The 13,617-nt window shown below is 41.9% G+C and overlaps 1 long non-coding RNA gene across 1 annotated transcript; it reads left to right on the top strand.

The window, feature by feature from the left end:
• The first annotated feature begins 685 nt into the window (after positions 1–685).
• Positions 686–8,319, top strand: LOC311241596. The gene is made up of 7 exons (XR_014620561.1): positions 686–762; positions 1,647–1,676; positions 1,848–1,902; positions 2,151–2,235; positions 2,675–2,748; positions 3,505–3,630; positions 8,092–8,319. It is a non-coding gene; the product is annotated as an uncharacterized lncRNA (long non-coding RNA).
• Positions 8,320–13,617: the final 5,298 nt, after the last annotated feature.

The following is a 13,617-nucleotide window of genomic DNA, read 5'->3' as shown; positions in this document are numbered from 1 at the left end:
CCCAGGCGCTCAGGGCGGAGCTCTGACCCAGCTCGATCAGCTTGTCCACCAGTCTGGTGATGGGGACTATGGTGTTGAACGCTGAGCTGTATGAACAACAGTCTCACATAGCCCCCCTTCTGACGGTCAAGGTGAGAGAGGGTGCTGTGCAGTACCTGGGAGACCGCGTCGTCAGTGGACCTGTTTGTCCTGTATGCAAATTGCATAGGGTCCATATCACTGGGGAGGGAGGCACAAATGTGGTCCTTGACCAGCCTCTCGAAACATTTCATGACCACAGAGGTGAGTGCCACCGGTCTGTAGTAATAACTGTGAATTGAACTTGCATTGCTGCACTATAGTCCATCCGTTGCAAGTCAACGCCCCCCCCCCCCTCCATCCATTAACTCAACTGGACTGTCACTGTAATATTTATGTACAGTTGTACAGTGTCCCCCACCCACCCCTCCTACCCAACCCCCCCACCCACCCAACCACCTCCAATGTACAGTCAGATTGGTTATTTTTGGTTGAGGTTGAAAAAGCTATGTTGATTCAATATTTAATTACAGATACCATTTCAACATTTGAAAAACTGTCGTTGAATCAATTTAGTAGATTCCCCCTCCCCTCCTCCCCCTCCCCTCCCCTTCGAGAGGGTATAGTCCTAAGCAACTCGCGAGACCTAGAAGATCTCACAGGACTTGAGGTATTCAAACACTTTGGCGCGATGGATGGTGTCTTCACTGACTGCTTGACAAATAGTCTGAGCCAAACTCCTTGGTAAGTCATTGACAATATTATGTATTATGCCATTCACATACCATAATCTTGCTGTCATCGTTTGACTACATGCTACTTTGTGAATTATTACCGTGGTGGCAACTAGTAGGCTAGAACGAAGCTTGTTAGCATTATTAGCTAACATGCTAGATGGTACTTAACTGGTAAGTGAGTTCTTATGGGAATAGTATGATTCCGTTCAGATACCATCACCGGGCTGTTATCGTTTGACTAAATGTTATCTCTGTGCCGTGGCAAATAGTTTGGAGCTTGTTTGAGCAAATAGTGATGCATATTATTATAGCTACTAACGTTAGCTAGCTATCATGCTAGCTAACGTTATTCTGCCATTTTGTTTCGTGATTAAAATGTACGTTTTTAATAGTTACATAAGCATTGTTGTAACTAGTGTTAACAAATACTTTATTATAGTTCAATTGTGTTAAACTTGGGACACAGCCATGGCTCTATTTTATTTCGTTTTGTATGTGAGGCATTTTAGCTTGCAGTTGTTGTGTTGCATTGTGGGTCTTCAGCACAAAGTAATCCCTTGCTGAGGGTAAGATGGTTTTCTGTCTGCTCAGACTCAGAATACTTAATTAACATGATCTGTGCTTCATAAAAAAACAGATATTATTTATCTGGTTTTGGTTATTTTGCACAGTAAATACTTATTCAGGCCTACCTGCAATTCAGAATTTAATCCAGCAGGGCGGCAGTGATGTTCATTCTGCCTTTTGTTATATATAAAAAATGGGGCTTTGAAAGACTGACATATTTGAACTTCTAGCTCCTGCTACTCTAAACATATATATATATAATATACACAGTCTTGATAAATTGCATACAAGGTTTTTTGAATATTTTGATCGTCTTCTTTTTAGAATTCGCTGGCAATCATCGCCGCTATCAAGGTGAGTTAACTAACACATTCTCAAATCATGTTTTGTTTTTACCACCAGACATGCGCTAGGTATATGGAGCTAGGTACACTTGCTACTGTAGGTTATATGGTGCTCATTGATAACTACTTTGATGGTGCTTATTTTTTCCTTATTTTGTTAATTATGTTGCTCTTTCTCTAGGAATGCCAATGTATAACTCCAGCCCCTATTACCACACTGCCATTGATTCAGCTCAGTAAGTATTATCTTTCAATTCAATATTGTCTGTCTCTCTCACCCCACTTCAAACTTCACACCTTTATCTGTGTTTTCATCTCTGTCTTTCTGTCTCTCTCACCTCGACCCCCTCCACTTCACACAACACCTACATTGCCAAAGCCTTTGTCATTTGATGACACAGCAGTGCTATGTCTGTCTCTCCCTCTATCTCCGTCTCCCTCTCTCACTGGCATAACATTTTTATTGTCGTATTCAATATTTCAGAGATTCTTCGCCAGAGGAACTTGAAGCCATTCCTGAATTACCACCAGAGACCAGCAGTTGCACGCAGGCAGAGACTGCCTGTAGCGTGAGTTGAATTTTATACACAAGTTCACTGGTGTTTATTCTTATATAAAACGTCTCTAAAGACGTATGTTTACCTTTGCATTGATTGGCGGATTTTTGACTGAAGACATTGGATCTTTCCTGCTCTCCCATCCAAGTCCCAGGTTGTAATGACGTAATCATGACACTTAGTTGATTTTGAGTAGACAATATACTCGTTGCATCTGGGCTCATAGTCATAGCCATATAGGAATGACCGCTACACCGTCGCGCCAATAGCGGCCGAGGGAGGGAGAGTTAAGCGATTTCTTTGTCATTCAGACAGATTCTCCTATCTGCACCTATCTGACACGTATAGCCACTGATGGTGGAGAAGTGCTGTCCAATTAGCCATTTTGGGGAAATTCAGGCATAAAATAATATTCTGTTGTGTGTCACTGTCAAACAATCCAATATTTCAGAGATTCTTCGCCAGTTGCGGGAAGTATGTCACCACCTGAAGACGCAGACCACCACCTGAAGCCCATGTAGAATTGTGAGTTGAATTTTATACATGATAGATCAGTGGTTCTCAAACTTTTTACACCAAGTACCACCTGAGAATGTAGCTGGCTCTCCAAGTACCACCATATGACCGGTGTTAAAATACAGTCTATTCAGCTATGCACAGTTCACGCAGGAGGCAAATGTATTCCTAATACCATTATTTATTGTTAACTTTTGTCAGACACAGCCACAATGTACAAAGGGATAGCACTAGAACTAGCAAACGCGTCCACACAACTCATACAATGCAAGGGCATTGAGAACATAATAACTAACATTCTCACATAGCAAGTGAGAAAATTAAGAACAACTGTATTTCAGCAAATGTACTTAATCTCTATCTCTCTCTCTCTCTCTCTCTCTCTCTCTCTCTCTCACACAGCAAGCAATTGTCCATCATTCTCTCTCTCTCTCTCTCTCTCTCTCTCTCTCACACACACGCACACACACACACACACACACACACACACAATTATTTTGTTACAAAAACTTAATTTCCTGCATTCTGGTGCAGGACTTTTTGAAATTTGACCCTTTAAATGCCAGTTTGTGTGATGGCATCACAAATTATTGTTAAAATAAACACACAAAGTAAAATATGTTCAATAGGATAGGAGCCCCGCATTTAGTGATCTAGGAGGCAAGTATTTTGTAATAAGATCAGATAGATAGAGCAATCACAAAATAAAGAAATGAGGCTCATCGTGCTCGCAAGCCACTGTCTAAAGTCTAATTGTGTTCTCAGAGGGATGACACTGGTGATCTACACCTCTACCAGAGGCCAGCAGCCAGAGGGGGACCCTGCTGACCACAAGGCCATCTGAATCATCCTATGCTGAATTGACATGGATGGCATCTCCCTTAAGCTGATGTGAGTATAACTTCCATGTACAAACACAAACACACCCACTCTATCTATATCTCTCTTCTAGGACATGTCATCATCATCAAACCTTTATTTAATTCTTGGGAGAACAGTAGGGTTGTAAAAAAAAGTGTAAACATCTTCAAATCATTATTAACACATCCACGCTGTAAAGGGTTATTGCCCGCCATGCTTTGACCGCCAGATCTCGCAAGTAGGGTCGAGCTGCAGACTCGGAGCCTCGGTCCAGATTGGAACTTCCGCTCGGAGCCTCGGTCCAGATTGGAACTTCCGCCCTGCCACAGGACTATTACTCCTGTGACAGGGCAATGCGCTGATTGGCGGAAAGTACGGAAGTATCTCGAAGTACGTCTGACGTATCTCGAATTACGTCTGACGTTTCTCTACGTTAGCGAACATTAAACGTTGTATTCATAAAATAATATAAATTCAGCAGCATGGGGAGGGCCGGGGGGAGGGGAGGTACAGGTAGTAGAAGACATAGAGGTACAGGTCACATAATTATAGTACAGTGGAGAAGTAAAAATAGAATAAAAAGGCAGTGGAAACAATATACAATATTATTAACTCTAATAATAACACGCCTCGCGGGCTCATTATAATACGAGAGCCGTGGGTCTGCATTGTATAGAGCGGATCCCCCGGCCGTATTCAAGCGCTGGAGCGCTTTGCGATGGATCAAACTGTATTAATATAGTAGTAATAATAGTAGTTGGCTAGTTGCGCGCTTCTGGCCACCTCCCGCAGTGCGCGCATACACACATACTGTCTGTAGCCTATACAGTACGTGCAAAATTAGTTGTCAAGAGCCAATCGCACAGGTTGCCTCATCTCATCTGGCTCTGCAAATAGATCTAGAGTCTGAATATCATATATAGCCTGCTGATGATCTCTCTCTCTCTCTCTCTCTCTCTCTCGTCTCAAATCCATTCTGAGAACGGAATGCAGTGCCCGCGACGAGGGTCTTGATTGATTGATTGATTGATTGATTGATTGATTGATTGAAAATTGTATTAACAGATCATGCTGGACCTACAAAACAGTACAGTACTGTTTCTCATTCCTGTACTGTTGTTTATACTCTGCTCCTGTGTTGTAACCCAACCCCCTCCAATGTACAGTAAATGACCAAGTATGGTTTTGTCAATATTCCAATGTACAGTTTTGCTTGTACAGTTGCACAGTGTCCCCCACCCACCCACCCCTCCTACCCGACCCCCCCCCCCCCCCCCAAGGCGAAAGTCTTTCTCTGGTCTGCATCCCCTTAACAATTGTGTGTATTGAGCTGTACTGTACTGTACCCATTCTGCAATCTGTTAATAAAATGTTCAATCAAGAATGGAGTGATTGACAGTGTCAAAGGCCTTTTGTAGGTCCAGCATGATCTGTTAATACAATTTTCAATCAATCAATCAATCAATCAATCAATCAAGACCCGCGTCGCAGGCACTGCATTCCGTTCTCAGAATGGATTTGAGAGAGATCATCAGCAGGCTATATATGATATTCAGACTCTAGATCTATTTGCAGAGCCAGATGAGATGAGGCAACCTGTGCGATTGGCTCTTGACAACTAATTTTGCACGTACTGTATAGGCTACAGACAGTATGTGTGTATGCGCGCACTGCGGGAGGTGGCCAGAAGCGCGCAACTAGCCAACTACTATTATTACTACTATATTAATACAGTTTGATCCATGGCAAAGCGCTCCAGCGCTTGAATACGGCCGGGGGATCCGCTCTATACAATGCAGACCCACGGCTCTCGTATTATAATGAGCCTGCGAGGCGTGTTATTATTAGAGTTAATAATATTGTATATTGTTTCCACTGCCTTTTTATTCTATTTTTACTTCTCCACTGTACTATAATTATGTGACCTGTACCTCTATGTCTTCTACTACCTGTACCTCCCCTCCCCCCGGCCCTCCCCATGCTGCTGAATTTATATTATTTTATGAATACAACGTTTAATGTTCGCTAACGTAGAGAAACGTCAGACGTAATTCGAGATACGTCAGACGTACTTCGAGATACTTCCGTACTTTCCGCCAATCAGCGCATTGCCCTGTCACAGGAGTAATAGTCCTGTGGCAGGGCGGAAGTTCCAATCTGGACCGAGGCTCCGAGTCTGCAGCTGGACCCTATTGGATCTCGCTGTACAGCGTTATTGAGATCAATATTGAATTTTTTCGCCATGGCATTCAAAATTCATATATACACCCATGGCCGCCTAGTTATAGTTGAAAGTGGGGGTGCAAGATTCTTTTTTATTCTTTTTTTTTATTTTATTTTTTTTACATTTAATGAACACCTGTATGTGCAATTTCCTGCAATATAGAGCCTTCAATCTTGACCAAAATAAAGCTGCTCTTTTCACTATAAAACTCAGTTTATATTGCAGTATGATAGCTATAATAATAATAACTTCACTGCGAGGGCTCTTTTAGCTAACGCTAGCTAGGCACGTATGATAGCCAATTACTATTATAATAATAATAATAATAATAACTTTCCCATCCTCCCAAAGCCCCTCCGGCCCCGTTCACATCCGCAGCGGCAGTACCAACAACAACAACAATTAATTGACGCTATCAATAGCCCCAGTGAGCGCGGCGGCTGGCTGAATGAATGAATGAAAACTTTATTTAACAGATTGCAGAATGGGTACAATACAGTACGGCTCAATACACACAATTGTTAAGGTGATGCAGACCAGAAAAAGACGTTTGTCTTGTTTACATCAGGGTCCATAGCCCCTTTCGTGACTGTGCTGCACCGAGTGAATCCACAGTCACTTGCTCCTCAATGGGAAACCAACCTAGATTTACCCTGAAGGACTGGTTCTGGCCGAACCGTTCGTTATACAAGTATCACAGAGACATTACAAATGTGCTCACAGTTGCACGAGGGTTTCGGACAGAGATACGGGATGGTGCGCAGGCGCTGTGATCACCCAACGGCGGAAATAATGCCGCTTTGAGCAGTTTATAAAAAATATTAAAAATATTTATTAGCAACGCCGAGCTTTCAAACCATCCCGTATCTCTGTCCGAACATATACAGAAATAAATACAGTAAAAACATACATGACATCATGACATTTATGGCATAGGGACATACATGACATACAGGTATATACTGTAGTACTGTTACATTTGTGACATATACGATATGCAAATAATATACAGTACTGTTACCCAGAGATCCTAACAGAAAATATTATATATATATGATGGGGATGAGACTGTACATTAGGAGGAGGGGGGGGGGGGTGGACATTTACGGTGGCCAGTTTCGAATTGCAGTCTCCCGTAGGTGCTCTTTAAGAGCGGTTTTGAATGTGGGCAGGGGTAAAGTGGGTTTTAGGAGTGAGGTTAAGCAGTAGTCTGACCAGTTTGTTTTGTGATGTTTGTAATCTTGTTTTTAGTGCCTTTGAGGTGCTTTGGTACCATGAGGTGCAGGCATAGTCGTAGTACCCTTGAATGAGTACTGAGAGTACCCATGATTTTTGCCATTTTGTTATCGTGAAATTGGTATTAAATTTAATTCTGATTGGCATTAAAAAGTCTTAAAGCCTTAAATCTGACTGGGCTAAACCCTGGTTATTTTCAGCCCAATTTATTCATTTCACTGCAAACCATCTGATCAATATATCACCCATACTACATAAAGCATTTACTGACGATCACGTAATTATAAACGCCGCCCCCCCCCCCTTTCCTCCGTGCATGATGACGCATAACGTATACGATCATATACAGTTGAATTTTTTAATATAGCGTGTCTAGGGAATAAACGGCAATCGATGCATTTAGGTCTATAACTCACGTTCTAGGAATTACTACAGGAAATGATAAAACATACTTATATTCTAGAAGGTATTTTTGTATTTTTGTATGAATGAAAAAGTATAACGTTCCTACATCCTGAACAATAGATAATCGATGTTGAATGCAGGCATTAAAGTGTTCCGTCTCAAGACGGATTTCCGTCAATTTGATTGGGGAGATCCGTCAATTTGATTCGCAGTCTAACGGAATTGACTACCTGGTATAATATGATTTGTAGATGCATACAGATTGAAACAAAATTGAGCCAATCAGAGGCGCCAAATATCATGAAAAGGGAATTTTTTCTACCGAGGCGGCGCCAAGCAGTCATCACTCAGGGACTCGAGTGGTTGCAGCTGGAGGCTATTGGGCGAGTGACATTTGCGAGGTCTGTCCGCCACATGGCAGGGTAACAAAATAGTTGTGTCCCCTGCTGTGGTTGTGAGTATAGTATACGTTTATTAGCTTAACTCCGTAGCAACATCACACAGGTGTATCTGTAGACAGTCTCCTCCCCACCGTATATATCTTTTTTCCTACCACCCACCCCCTCCTAATGTACAGTCCCGGACTTTCCAGTGAATCATAGTGTCCTTTTTTTTCATTTTCCCAGATGCACCATGCACCAAGGATCCAGCTGATTACTGCCAATCTGGAGGATTGTTCCTTATCTGCTCTTCACTTGTGCCACTGATTCATTGACCTTTTGTGGTGTGGTATGTTTTGATTTTTACTTAGTAATACACTGTATAGTTGGGATTCTGAATTAAACAGTATAATGTTCACATATATTATGGAGCCCCCAGGGGTCGGGAGAATATTGTGGAAAACAATATAAAACTGAAATGGTAAAGCTAAAAAACTGTAGACCTGACCACAACCCCCTCGGTTCAACAGCACAATATGTTGCTTTCTCCGCTTTTAAAAGTTGAAATCATCTGATGACATTGAAGGGATAGTTCAGAATTGTGGACATAAAGTTTAATTTACTACTTGGCCATTATGTTATGTTCAATGGACTGCACTTATATAGCAATAGCGCTTTTATCCAAAGCGCGTATGGCCTCTCATTCACCTATTCACACACATTCACACACCAATGGTGGCAGCTGCCATGCATATTGATCCATAAATAGTGTTTAGATTGTACTTCTATAGGTTTTTAACTTTACATACTGTATTTAAACATTATATTTGAACAAACACTGCAAGCTAAAGTTTTAAATCATTTGAATCTGTTTTATACAGCACACTTGCTTCCAAAATAAAGCAGTTTTACAATCCTGATCGTTTGTTAACACTTGAAGCTTTTTGTTTCTAACAATCTGTACAATAAAAGTGTTTCTCTGCTGAACTTTGAGTTCTGTCACTTTATTGAAGGAGTTTGATTGTAATAATTGAGGAAAAACCTGTGAAATAACAGTGTTTCACTGCTGAACTTTAAGTTCTGTCACTTAATTGAAGGAGTTTGATTGTAATAATTATGGGAAAACCTGTAAAATAACAGTGTTTCACTGCTGAACTTTAAGTTCTGTCACTTTATTGAAGGAGTTTGATCGTAATAATTGAGGAAAAACCTGTGAAATAACAGTGTTTCACTGCTGAACTTTGAGTTCTGTCACTTAATTGAAGGAGTTTGATTGTAATAATTATGGGAAAACATGTAAAATAACAGTGTTTCACTGCTGAACTTTGAGTTCTGTCACTTAATTGAAGGAGTTTGATTGTAATAATTATGGGAAAACATGTAGAATAACAGTGTTTCACTGCTGAACTTTGAGTTCTGTCACTTAATTGAAGGAGTTTGATTGTAATAATTATGGGAAAACATGTAAAATAACAGTGTTTCACTGCTGAACTTTGAGTTCTGTCACTTAATTGAAGGAGTTTGATTGTAATAATTCTGGGAAAACATGTAAAATAACAGTGTTTCACTGCTGAACTTTGAGTTCTGTCACTTAATTGAAGGAGTTTGATTGTAATAATTCTGGGAAAACATGTAAAATAACAGTGTTTCACTGCTGAACTTTAAGTTCTGTCACTTTATTGAAGGAATTTGATTGTAATAATTCTGGGAAAACATGTAAAATAACAGTGTTTCACTGCTGAACTTTAAGTTCTGTCACTTTATTGAAGGAGTTTGATCATAATAATTTAGGAAAAACCTGTGAAATAACAGTGTTTCACTGCTGAACTTTAAGTTCTGTCACTTTATTGAAGGAGTTTGATCGTAATAATTTAGGAAAGACCTGTGAAATAACAGTGTTTCACTGCTGAACTTTAAGTTCTGTCACTTTATTGAAGGTGTTTGATCATAATAATGTAGGAAAAAACCTGTAAAATAACAGTGTTTCACTGCTGAACCTAACCTGTCAATTAACAGTGATTCTCTGTTCTCGGGTTCTCAAATAATAAACAGAATTATCTGTAAATTTATTGCTTTTCCACTTTATTTTAATTAGGGTATTTCAATGTAAATTTTACACTAATTCAATGTCCCCAAACTGCCAGACTTTTACCGTTTTTCTACCGATTTTTTTTTTACAGTGTACACCGGCGTCCCTTACTGTCTATAAGGCGTACCTGTGCGTCTCCTCTCCCTTGCGCCAACCCGTAGGTGCGCTTCCCGTCTGCCAGCTCCATGCTGTGTCCCTCCGGCTCGAAGGATTTATCGAAGTTCTTGAAACTGCTCCTGTCGTTGATGATGTGGGACGACGCACCTGTGTCTACGATCAACCCCTTCCTCGGGAGCTGCCGGTGCTGTGTTGGCCGGGTGACGCCTGTAGTCCGCGCCCCGAAGACGGAATCCTCTCGTCCCGCCGCTCTCCGTGCGTCATCTCGACCCGTCACACGATCTCTGTTGCCGCCATCTTGTCTGTAGTCGCCATCTCGTCCACAGTCGCCATCTTGGCCGTGGCCGCGATCTCGTCCATCGCCGCCATCTTGTTTGTAGTCGCGGTCTCGTCCGTCGCCGCCATCCTGTCCATGTGCGCTGCCTCGTCTCTGGCCGACATCTTGCCCATGTGTGTATCGGGCGCTCTGGTCTCGTTTCTTTTGGCACTCTTTGTCTGTGTGCCCCGATGATCTGCAGAAGTTGCACCAGACTGTCTTGTTGCAGTTATCTCTCCGATGCCCGTTCTCTCCGCATCGCCAACACATCAGCTCCGTCGTGGGCCTGGCCCTTTCCCTCTGTGTCGCTCGGGCTTTCAGTGCTATCCCCCCCCGCTTCCGCGACGTCTGGGTGGATATCCTCTGAAGCCTCAAAGTTCCGCAGCTTGGCTTTGAACTGCCCCAATGTCATGTCCGTTGAACCGTGGGTAACCAGTAGCGCGAACGGCCTGTATAACTCCGGCAGTCCTCTCATCACCATTGCCATCATTAGCCCCTCTCCTGGTGCCTCTCCTGCACTCTTGAGCGGCATCATGATCTGCTCAGCTCGGATGATGTATTCTGTCATCGTCTCTGTGTGCCCCTTCTTCAGGGCCGTTAACGTTACGTAGAGGGACACTACCCCGTCCGATGTAATGCTCCCTCAACACTCCCAGGCTTTCTCGGCCTTTGTCCTTCGTGTCGCGGAATATTAGTCCCAAGCTCATATCGTCGAGCAGCGGCGCCAACTCACAGTATGCGTCCACGTTTAGTTTGTCGTCTTGTGCTTGGTCCTCCGCCGTCAGTGGCCCCGCGGGGGCCGCCAGGATCACCGCCTTGAGTCCCGCGCCGTGCATGCAACATAGCATGCGCTCTTCCCAGAGCTCATATCCTTCCGCTTTCCCGTTAAATGTGGGCCACTTGCTTCTTCCCTTGGTCGCCATCCTCTTTCTTGGTGGTAGGTGGTTGGTGTAGCTTAAGCTCCGTTGGCCTAGTATCTAGCCACGCGGTACTCCCGGTGCTGCTCTGGCCTACACGTCAGCTAAGCTAACTACCTTTATTATTTCACCCCTGCGAGATCTGGGCCCATAACCTGTTAACAGATTTGGCTATGGGGCGACAATAATGTATACAAGAGGCATGGTATTCCATCTTTGGCCTTGCTCTGCTGGCAGCGGTTTATTTATCATGTTGTCTCATAATACAGCAGCACATATCATCTCCTCTCCGGGAGGGGCAGAAGTGAGAAGAAGGAACAGTAGGAGGGAACCAAGGTTTATATAGTCCCAACCTGGTGTAGACAGTAGACGCTCTGCCTACAGTGCTCTCCAGTGGACACAGATATACATGCAGTCATGAGGGCAGTAGAGAGCAATTACAGTCAGTTACAACCATACATACACCCTCTATATTCAACAGAGTTCCACAAATCATGTGCAACCCAGATTCGGCTCAAACATGTTTCGCAATTATGCCACAATAATGTGGAACGCCCTACCCAAAACCGTGAAGGAATGTGAATCCCTATACCACCTTCAAAACCGCCCTCAAGGAGCACCTACGGGTGGCTGCAATTAGAAACTGGCCCTGGTACTGTCAAAATCCCCACCCACCCAACCCCCTCCAACAGTTTCTTCCCCTTCGGATGTATATTTTTTTATGGTCTCTTTTTCTTACACAGTACTGTATATTTGTATGTCTTGTATGTCATAAATGTCTTGATGAATTGAAAATAGAGGACCCTTATGTAAACAAGACGAAAGCCTTTTTCTGGTCTGCATCCTCTTAGCAGTTGTTTGTATTGAGCCATATACTGTATTGTACCCATTCTGCAATCTGTTAATAAAGTTTTTAATCAATCAATCAATCAGAGGTGTTGTGATGTGACAGCAATGGGAGGGGAGGTGTAGTGCGACATCTAGTAGCCAAACGCGGTCTACAGCACTTGTAAAAGGGCACTACGCAAAAAAAAAAAAAATCTGATTTATTTTGCACATAATAAGTAATGGGTTTTATGTGCTTTTCCCTTTATTTTCAGATCCAACTGTATACATTCAGGGGATCAACATGCTGGGTGTTTACTTCCACAAGGTGTCCCAGCTAGACTAAATGTATGCAGGAAATGGTCAAAGTTGTGAATAAACAATGTTGTATTTTAAACCAGTGAAAAGTAAGAATGCATTGACTTTATTTAATTTATTTCCTTTTATGTTTTCTTTTTATGCTACAGAAAGATTTATTTTGTTGATATTTTTCTACTGTGATAGATGTTGTAATGTATGAGTAGTTGTGTTGTAATTCTCATGACATGAGCCAGGTCTTGCTCGAAAAAGAGATCTTTGATCTCAAGTGACTACCTGGTAAAATAAAAGGTAAAATATGAATTAATAAAATAAATAAAATAAGTGCTACATTGCTAGTTATGAGCTGTCTCTCTCCCTGCTACTTTAATTAATGCGTCACTCCAATTTCAAAAAGAAAAAAAGGATCAGAAAACGTAGACAGTTGCACAATCACCTTAAGGGGCTTGCCCACCTGATCTTCTCAAATGTTGCATAGCAACCAACTGCTGCCAACAAGATATGCAACTAGCACAAGTGACTCCTGATAAAACTCTGGAAAATGCGATAATTTTCACACACACACACACACACACACACACACACACACACACACACACACACACACACACACACACACACACACACACACACACACACACACACACACACACACACACACACACACACACACACACACATACATACATACATACATACATGCATGCATGCATGCATGCATGCATACATACATACATACATACATACATACATACATACATACATACATACATACATACATACATACACACAATATTGCTTACTGTACATAACATACACATTTTTAAAGAGCAGTCACCATACAGTGTTAATTGTTTGTGTGTCAATTAGTCCTGTGTATTGTCATGTCAGAGTTTTGTTGTAATAAGGTTATGTACATTTGTTTATGTTTTTGTTGTTTATTTTTGTCCAGCATGTGGTCTTTGTACTGCATGATTATGTACATTGTTTATTGTCTTTATTGTTCATTGCCTTTGTATTGCATGTTCTTTGCATGTTTTGTGTTCAATTCAACCTGCAAAGGGACTAAATATGTAAATGAGCTTATAGCTACAATCTGCCATGTTTACATATAAATGTTTATTAATGTGCATTGTCCCTATTTTTTCACAAGGGACGTCGATGGTTGGTGTTATTAACCCTCACTCAAT

This window comes from Notolepis coatsorum (genome assembly GCF_963971535.1).
Source record: "Notolepis coatsorum genome assembly, chromosome: 15".
Lineage (NCBI taxonomy): Eukaryota > Metazoa > Chordata > Actinopteri > Aulopiformes > Paralepididae > Notolepis > Notolepis coatsorum.
Note: the sequence above shows the minus strand (reverse complement) of the source record. Positions and strands in the feature narration are given on the sequence as shown.